Genomic DNA, 7,871 nt, shown 5'->3' with positions numbered 1-7,871 from the left:
GGCACTACCATTAGGCCAATCTGCAGCCACCAGACGAATACATTGAAGTAGGTGACATGCACACTGAAGCTCTTCTGGTAATGTACGCTGACATTTCATAAACATGCAGCTGAATCACTGAAGCATCATTTGGTTTCAGACACAGCACAACCAAGTTCTACCTGTACTTTTCTTTGTCTTTACAGAGCTGCAAGCACACAGCTTGACTGGGTATTTTGGCCTTTTTCATCTTTTTGTGCTGCTGGTTTTAATTCGGAAAATTTGTTGTTGAAACTTGGTAGATGTACTCTATGCTACTTGCTAACAGACAACTTTGATGATTAGCTGCTGAGCAAACAGTTGGAGCATTCACCATCTAAAGACAGGGGTAACTGGAAACCTAAACATAGCTTAAAGGGGCTTTAACATGTGAAAAGTGTCACTGTCGTGTTTTCAGCTTGTTTGGCTGCACAAAGGTGGCCAGAAACAACACAATGATGCATCTTCAATTGTGCCCAATTTGTGGAATTATATTCATAAATATTCTACATATATAATAACAATTATATAACTGATGAATACAGATGAGAATTGCAAATTAAACATGGAAGTTAAAAAAATAATATTCAACTTTTTAGCCAGATACTTTGTAAGACATAAAAGGAGCAGCCTGAGAAAGAAAAAGTGCAGGAATAATAAGTTGAGGGGATACGATGAAGTTAATATTACAGCCAGTACAGTCATAAAGCATTATGATTAACATTCCACATATAATTTCACTGATTTCTCAGATTGCCTTGTGGCCACTCTGGAGATTAAACTGAGTCTCGATTTACTTCCCTAAGATGAATATGAACTGTTTTTGTGTTGGCAGAAGAAGCAACCCAAACTTTGTATATAGATGTTATAGTATTGTGTTTATTGTTTACACATCTAGCAGACACACACACATTACCGGTTGTTTGAATCCACTGTCCTTATAGTTCTGTTTTGGTCTTACGACATAGTAAAGCATGATTGTCTTCCATTTCTGTACATTTGTGATGCCCCTTGTTAATGTGAGCAAAGTTGCAAAGCTTTAGGTGGACGTATGTTAAAATGGTCCCTGTGAGACAAAAGCCTACATTTCCTTCTGCTTTGAACATTTCTTCCCAGTAGTTATTTTTTTTCAACTCTCAAAAGGGTTGGGTTAGACGTATTTGAGGTCTAGTTAGTTATCCAATACAATTAACATGGCAGTATTTCTTTTTGAGTATAAAAGTATAAAAGTATTATTTTTTTTATTATTCATAAATCATTATTTTTAATATATTCCATTCTGACCCTCAATGAGATCATCATCTATGTGTACAATCTGATAAAACACAATAAAAATAGAACATCCGCTGATCATCAACGTTTCATTAATGTTATTATTGTAATTACTTTACAAACGTTCCATAGGTGTCTTATATGATTATTGTGAATTCTATTGACCATGATAATAATCCGTCAAATCTGTGTAGTGAAAAATCTGATCACATGACAGCCCTTTCATAAACATAATACATTAGATTACATAAAACCCCACTGCTGACCCAAACAGAGGTGCTCACTGTTCAGACATAACCAGCCATTATGTGACCGAGGTTACTTACCTAAAGAAAATGTTAAAGTAAATGGCCCAATTCAGGCTTCCTTGTAAGATGTGCAGTACTTTTCTGTTGAGTTGTTGGTTCCTGCTCAGGCTCTACATAGCAGTGCTGGGAAAAACAAAATTTTTTAATTTAATTTCATAATATTATAAGAAAAAAGTTGTGATATTAGAAAGAAATAAGTCATAATTAAAAATACATGTTTTATATTCTGAGAACAATGTCATTGAATAAAAATTAAGAGAAATCTTCTATAAGGTGTTACTTATTATGATAATGTGGTGCTAAAGATTATGTCTTTCTTTATTTTTAAAACGTATACTCAGGTATAACTTTAAGCTCCACATTCATCATTTTATTGCAGGAGATTTTCTGATATCCCCCTTTGTAAAATGACAAGTAGCCAAAAATTACAAATTTATTCTTGTAATATAAAAAATTTAAAAAGTCTGTTCCACATTTTAGACAGAGAGTGACAAAAGAGGTGCAGAAATTAAGTATGAGAAAAAATAATGTGATTCGTGTACAATAAAGTATGTTTACAGTTTCTAGGGGAACCCTGAAATAAAGACATATATGAAGCTCAATGAGAGCACGATGTTGGCCTGATAACAATTAAAGAAATAAACAAAGAAAAGGTGATGTGACATTCCATATTGTGCTCTCATTGCTCGCTCCAGCAGCCACTGGCTGTAACTACAGCTGCTGCTGCTCTGCCTGGCTGTGCTGGTTGAGTCGGTTCTGCTTCAGCAGTGACATGTGTCAGATACACAGTAGGGGCTCAGAAAGCTTCACTACTATATTGCACCATATTGTAACATTCTTAATCCATAACTATACCCCACATACTTAAAACTGCCAAAAAAATCTGAATTTGTATTTGTAAAATGTATTATGTTGTCTTTTATAAATATGTTTATCCTCCTTTGTGTCAGCCTTACTTTATCATAGTTATATATATCTTATTTTGTATAGCTTTGTTTTCCTACTACAATCCACTTATTTTGTCATTTATTGTGAATTTATTTGTTCTCCTCTTTCTAGATCTACATTATAATGTAAATTGCCATAAGTCTTGATCTTCTTCATCGAATGTGAAAATCTCAACATGGACTGTAATTGTGACTTCTTACATAATTATTACATTATTATTAATGTTCTAATTCCCTACTGTGATACTGCTACAGCAATACTGCTGTGTGCCTCTCCCCACAAAGCTACATCTAGAGCTCACATGTGAGCACATCACCCACCCTTCTTTATAATCCACACACTTTCCTCACACTCCTACAACCCTCTCCACTTCCATTACTTCCCTCCCTGTTGTCTCTCCCATCTCTCAGCAGCAGCCTGATAAATGTTGGGTTTCTCTTCCAGCTAAGGCGTCTCTCGACTGCGACTGAGATGTTTTAATAAAATATTATTCATACTTTGTATTATCTTCTTGCCTGGATCTCTAAATTGACCCATACTGGACATCCATCCAGCACAAGAAAGAAAATTTGGCTATTCCCTCTATAGCCTCGTCATACCACCATGTGCTGCCTTCTCCACACCAACACATACCCTCTTACTATATCATGTCATTTTCTCATATATATATATCAGTTCACTATGTACAAAATCTTACCACACTTAACCATTGCATATCTTTTTGTCATATCTATCATAAATCAATCTATTACAGCCACATCGTAACAGCTACAGAGCAACTTGAACAACAGCTATGGCTGCATCATGAGTCCCAATCAAAGCCATGACCTTTCTCAATCATCCTCAGCAGCAACCGCCAAACGAGCAAGGTTAACTCGATACACCCGTTGTCTTTCAGTCACAACCAGTGAGGTTCATCTAAATATGAAATAGGTCTATTTCATAATTCAGTTCCGTCTCTGTCTATGGATCATAGGGAATTTGAGGAAAGTTAGTATGGGCTAACAAGAGAATTGCAGAAATACATTTCTTCTGTGACTTCTCAGGGACCAGGGGGACAGCTCTGGAGTTCTTCTATGTTATTGAAAGTGTAGAGTAGCATCAGGATAAGTGCACGTGTAAAAAAAGATTTCCAGCCCTGTCTCTGCTTCAGCTGGTACCTACCCCAGCAAATCTGTTTGTGAATTCATGTTCCCTCACATCTTTGCAGCACTGACTTAATGTGTAAGTGCGTTGCCTCTAAAATTAAACAGTATTTACATTTGGACATATGCTCATTCATCTGAAAAAAAGATATAACACTATTTTGGTTCAAAGCGTTGAAAGCAGCCTTATCTCCTTTGTTTGAACAAGGAACGGAGTGTGCCACAGCCCCTGTCTTTATCGTGTCCACAAACACACCACAGATGTCTGATGTGAGATAGCATGTCAGAGCTAACAGCTCAGTGCCCATCTATCTGAGGCAGACGAAGGGGAGTGGTGATATCATCCTGGACACGGGAAAATAAAAAACACTTTTGGTGGCCACTGATGGATCTCCGTGCTGAGCACCCAGGCTGCCTGAGGAAAATCAGAGGGCTTCAGCTGATGATACAGAGCTTTGTCAGGCAGAGAAAGAAGAACACAATGGATGCATTGTATCCTCCAAGCCTGTTATTATCCCTTGTAGATCTAAAGATGACTAATAGCTGTTGAAAAATCTATTTTCCAGCCTCACTTGCAGTAATATATATGGTATGGAATGGATAGCCTATACGTTCTGAAAATATAAAAGAAAGTACTCTACTTTTTAAACACTAGAACAGTGTCTGTTCTGCACCTACCTGTTTGGAATGATCTGTTTTCCTGGTAAATGTTTTGTATTTATACAGCACTTTTCCAGTCTTTTATGACCACTCAAAGCGCTTAAGAGTACAGTTTTACATTCACACATTTTTACAGTGCATCTATTCGCAGCACGTTGCTATTCTATGGGGGGCCATTCGGGGCTCAGCATCTTGCCCAAGGACACTTCGGCATGCAGATGGGTCAGACTGGGGATCGAACTGCCGACCTTCAGGTTGGAGGACGACCACTCTACCACTCAGCCACAGCCGCCCTAGTGTGTGTCGATGCTCTGCAGCTTCTTCAGAATGATTCCTTTTCATTAGTGAGGCCTCCTCAAACAGTTCTTCAATATACTGACACTTCTATTATCTGTGTGCTGGGCGTTGTGTGCAGAGCTTTTTATAAACAGTCTATGTGACATTAGAAAACTTTGCATTTATCCTACCTGGTCCTACCTGGCCCTACCTCAACAGCTGCACTTAGCGGGTAGCTTGGAGAGGATCTGTTTCTTAACCTTGTCCTCTCACTACTGGAGTCCCTCAAGGTTCCGAACTGGGTCCTCTCCTTTTCTCTCTGTACACCAACTCTCTCAGCTCTGTCATTCTCTCACAGGGCTTTTCATACCACAGCTATGCTGATGACACCAAAATTAATCCTCTCTTTTCCCCAGACTGAAACACAGGTAGCAGCACGAATCTCTGCCTGTCTGACTGACCTGACAAATTGCTGAAGAGGAAGTGATTTTAGATATCAGCCCCAGCCCACCTGTGAATGTCTATCTCAGTCCGATATGGTAAAATAAAAATAACTAAATAATCAGAATGATCTGCTAGTGATTTTGAATTTGACTCAGTTGTCAACCCCCCCCCCCCCCCCACTGACTACTAGACAGTGCTGGTCACCTATTAATTCAAATTTAATTAAATTAACCCTAACCCTAACCCCAAATCGCACCAAGTTTTACACTGCACACTAAGGATACACATGCAAAGTATGAAGTCAATAAGATGTGGAATTAGTGTCACTGAAAATAGCATATGAAAGATTTCTGATCCTTTTTCTTCTTCTCTGGTCTACCTGTGTCAAACAGTTTTTTTAGTTCCTGTTCCAAGCTAAAAATATAAAATAACTGAATTCACCTTCTCTCATGTAATCATAGGTGAAACATTATCACCAGTAATTGCCCACGGACAAAGGCTGTGATGCTGTTAGACCCAATCATTCACAATGGAACATAAGGTGCAGTGATGTTGCTCTATAGACTTCAGCGAATCAAACCTTGAACCTGAGATAGATGAAAGGCTAACAAAGAGTGTGAGATTGCAGAGAGGTGATGGGTTGTATGTAACACCTGTCCACTATATGTTTCGATTTATGTAGTAGAATATGTCCAGCAATAGCAGGGGTTATATACTGTAGATTTAGTAATAAAGATCATTTGCGAATCACACTTTAAAACCATTTATACATATCTGCTGTCTATTACATATTGGTTTTTACTATTATAACATGCATTATGTCCTATAGTCTTCTAGTCTACGCAGATACATACAGAGAGGATGTCAGTGTGGGTCTGCTGCAGCGAAGCCTGGACAGGATCTTATTGAGGATCATTATGATGTTGACATGGAACATTATTAACCTGGTAACTCATACGAGATTCTTATACGAGCAAATACATCAGTGACAAAACAGGTGAACACTCTGAGAGCAAGTGTCAGCTTCTAATATAAACATAAAGTCTACCAGCATCAGACTCTTCTCAGCAACAGGGCTAGGGTGTTGTAAGAATAATTGTGTGTATTGAGCACGGTGGTACAGTTTTTGGACCAGGAAGATTGGTTCAAGTGTTCATATCACAATATACAGAGTATATAGAGTATACTAGGAAGCGGAGGCAGATACACCTAAATAAGGAAAGTTAGTATGGGCTAACAAGAGAATTGCAGAAATACATTTCTTCTGTGACTTCTCAGGGACCAGGGGGACAGCTCTGGAGTTCTTCTATGTTATTGAAAGTGTAGAGTAGCATAAGTGCACGTTTAAAAAAAGATTTCCAGCCCTGTCTCTGCTTCAGTTTGTACCTACCGCAGCAAATCTGTTTGTGAAGTCACGTTCCCTCACATCTTTGCAGCACTGACTCTTCTCAGTAAATAAATGAGAGGAGAAATGAAACTGTTGCAGATGAGTCCACACTAAACACAAGGGCTCACTGGATGCTCTACTGAACATGCAAGCTAAGGCTTATATACTCATCAATTTAATTCAATGCTATGTGTCAACATAAATTATCTCAAAGCACTTAACAATCAAGAAACCTTACCACATGATAGAGAAACCCAACCCGTTGTATAACGGTCATATGCAATTATGAGAATCTCTATATCAATCTGTAACTACTCAGATTATATTTGTTAGCAATATTAGTTTTGGTCTTTTACTTTAAGATTTAATATACATTTATTTGTCCCAAACACATGCACAGACATACTCATGCAAGGGGAAATTTAACCTCTGCTTTTAACCCATCTGGTGCCAGACACACAGAGCAGTGAGCAGCCATGTACGGCGCCCAGGGAGCAGATGTTGGGGGAGTAAGGTGCCTTGCTCAGGGGCACTAGACAGGGTAAGGAGAATCCTCTTGGATTTTTGGACAGATCAATCCAGGTTCGTCTTTTTGTTGTTTCTCCGTGGAGTCGAACCAGAGACGAACAAGAGACCTTTTCTGCCACTAGTCCAAGTTTCTGCCACTAGTCCACCGCCTCAACTTTATTGAGTTGATAACAATACAATGACACAATTATCTTAGCCCTATGTTTCAGTTTACCTATTAAAACATAGCCGACAGTGCACCAATTAATGTATAGACATAAATGTGTTAATGTGAATTACTCTAAATCTAAAATGACTTCAGTATGACAAAGTCAGTATTACAATGCTTTGATAGCCTGGATTTTAACTTTTTCTCCAGTGACCGTTAGTGAAAAGGGTACAATCCATCTACGGGTCATGAAAATATCAACTACAGAACAGTATCCACAGTGTATGTGTGTGTGTGTGTGTGTGTGTGTGTGTGTGTGTGTGTGTGTGTGTGTGTGTGTGTGTGTGTGTGTGTGTGTGTGTGTGTGTGTGTGTGTGTGTGTGTGTGTGTGTGTGTGTGTGTGTGTGAGTGATTCAGGTGACACTCTCATTTTGGTGACCCAACTCTAGGTATACCGCAATCAGAACACTTTAAGGGGAAAGCGTTTTTACAGGTTAAGCTGTAGACAGGGTTGAGGTGATGGGTAATTTTCCAGGAAATGAATGTAAGTCAATGTAATGTCCTCTGAAGTCATGGAAAGACAACTGTGTGTGTGTCTACTGTTTGTATTCCATTCAATACGATCATGAGAGGTAGTTTCATACAGGGAAGATACATTCCTTCCCAGTGGATGTAACAATGACTACAGACCATCATGCATCCCGTAAAAGACTACGAAGCACAAGGTTAGTAAAATC

This window comes from Limanda limanda, chromosome 4 (genome assembly GCF_963576545.1).
Source record: "Limanda limanda chromosome 4, fLimLim1.1, whole genome shotgun sequence".
NCBI classification, from domain to species: domain Eukaryota; kingdom Metazoa; phylum Chordata; class Actinopteri; order Pleuronectiformes; family Pleuronectidae; genus Limanda; species Limanda limanda.
The sequence above is the reverse complement of the archived record's forward strand: the minus strand, read 5'-3'. Positions refer to the sequence as shown.